Here is a 2,500-nt window from a genome sequence, read left to right as displayed (position 1 = left end):
TGCATATAGTATGTTGATGTGCTGTACAATGTGTCTAACCCAACCTGCAGTTTTATATCTCTGGGGCTCACTGCCATGCAACTGACTGCATGGGAAACAATATTCATTTACCATATATGAGCTGTAAGTCAGAGCATAACACAGATTACCAATACATTTTGCATAAAGGGAGACAGTTGGCTCTTAGGGGGACCAAATACTTGTTGCTGTCAATAGTGTGGGACCCACTTACAAGAACAACCTGGTAAAGGTTTGAATGAAAATAAATAACTTAGGAAAACAGATATGATATATGGGATTCAAGTATTTCTTCCTCACAATTACATGTAATTATGATAAAAACATAATTAAACTATACCAGTTGCATCTTGTATTGTGAAACACAGTGATGAGAATTTGCATGTTTTACTTTTTTTGCATATTTATATAGAGTTGATGTGAAATATAGATAAAAGGACATGTTTTTTCATAATTTTGAAATTGCACTTAAATATGACATCTTAATCTAAATATTTTTTTTCTATATTGTAAAAAAAATATTTGTTCATTATAAGAAAAAGACTTTGGGATCTACATCACATTACTGCTTTAGGAGCAGAAATAAATACACCCCCCAAAAAACAAAAACAAAAAACATTGCCAATGGGCATGGCATATACATACATGCCATGTCCACTGTGAACTTACTTTATTAAGTATTTTTACACATGGATGGCTGTACCTGTATTAAGTCACCAATGAGCTAATTTTGAGTACTGCCTGTCTCGCCATTTCACCCTTTTCCTTGATTACAAAAATATTTTGTGTTATCTTAATTTGCTGTTACTAATGTTTGTAACATTATAGTAATTATGCTTATTTTTACCATTGTTTTTAGTTATATTCATCCTGTTTAGGTATATTCATCCCTATCCTGTTTAGGTATATTGATCCCATAAGCCCTTCTGCTCCCTTTCAGCTCCAACTTGGTCTGTATTCCAGTGTACCTATGCATACTACAAAAGTCCTTGATTTATTCTAGTTCCAAATTGCCTTTCATTGCATAACTATCTCCAAGCTCTTTTGTTGTAAAGTTATAGCTACCAAAAGAGAAATGAAAGAAATTACTGGTCTGTCACATGTGCTTCTTTGTAGTTGTAAATTCCATTTCCTTGGGAGAGTTGCCATTGTTTTACCTTTTTCACACTGGAACTAGAGATAGACTAGGGAGGTAGCCTACTTTCTGCCAAGGGTAGAAGCTGCTCAGATTATGAATTTGAATCTATTCTTTTCTAATCTAATAAATATGTGTATTTACTTTGTAGAAAGTTCATCATCTTGTGTAATTAGACAAAACAACATATATTTATTTAAATTTATATAATTATATATTTTTGTAAGATGAAGCAATAGTTAGTTTCATATATAAGGCTATTAGGCCTATAAGAGATCAGCAGTTGAACTACAAGAAGAATGTATATCTGTTCATTTGAATGGTATAAAAACAAATGATGAAAATAATGTCAATTCATTTTTTATATTAGATATAATTGATTGTCTAATAATCAGATCTATCAGGCTGAATATGAATTACTGATAAAGCAGTTTCTTACAAGCACAAATTTCAGACTATACCTGCTATGGAGATAGAATATTAACTAATTAAAACAAGTAAATACTATGTGCAGCCTGAATATATTTTGTATTGACATTTAAAAAAAGGTATGCATAAATGTTAATAATAACATATATGAGGCATGAATTTATATTTTATTTTATATCCTCTTCGGAATTATGTAATACTAATTAATCTGTAATGTTGAAGCAGAATATATGCATCTTGTATTGTGGCATTAATTCACATTCATAGCTTTTTAATGTGTATGCATATCTAGGCAGTGGCAAACAGTAAGCATGTTACAGACAGATTGATAGTAATTAATGTACATAGTAGGAAGTTACTGATTATATGAATGAATAAATCAAAGAGTGATTGACTTACCAAGTGATTGGTCAGTCAGGTCAGTCAGTCAGTCAGTCAGTCAGTCAGTCAGTCAGTCAGTCAGTCAGTCAGTCAGTCAGTCAGTCAGTCAGTCAGTCAGTCAGTCAGTCAGTCAGTCAGTCAGTCAGTCAGGAGTTATGTTATTAATTCCTTCATCTAATAAGTTGTTGCTCCATTCAGTTTCAGATCTGTCTCTGACTCACTGTCTCTGTCTCTTGATCTCTGTCTCTCTCTCTGTCTCTCTCTCTCTGTCTGTCTCTCTCTGTCTCTCTCTGTCTCTCTGTCTCTGCTCTGTTTTGTCTCTGTCCCTGTTTTGTCTCTGTCTCTGTCTTTTCTGTCTCTGTCCTCTGTCTCTGTCTCTGCTCTCTCCCCCCTCTCTCTCTCTCTCTCCCTCCCATCTCTCTCTCTCTTCTCTCCTCTCTCTTCTTCCTCTCTCTCTTTTCTCTCTTTCTCTCCTCTTTCTCTCTCTCCCCTCTCTCTCTCTCTCTCTCTCCCTTTTCTCTTCTTTTCCTCTTTTTC

General features: G+C 34.1%; 1 long non-coding RNA gene across 1 annotated transcript in view; it reads left to right on the top strand.

Annotated features, from left to right (window-relative positions):
* LOC119582701 overlaps window positions 1-2,500 on the top strand; it is a 38,365-nt gene that overhangs the window by 965 nt on the left and 34,900 nt on the right. The gene's annotated exons all lie outside the window — the stretch shown is intronic.

This window comes from Penaeus monodon, chromosome 16 (assembly GCF_015228065.2).
Source record: "Penaeus monodon isolate SGIC_2016 chromosome 16, NSTDA_Pmon_1, whole genome shotgun sequence".
Taxonomy (NCBI): domain Eukaryota; kingdom Metazoa; phylum Arthropoda; class Malacostraca; order Decapoda; family Penaeidae; genus Penaeus; species Penaeus monodon.
The sequence above is the reverse complement of the archived record's forward strand: the minus strand, read 5'-3'. Positions and strand labels throughout refer to the sequence as shown.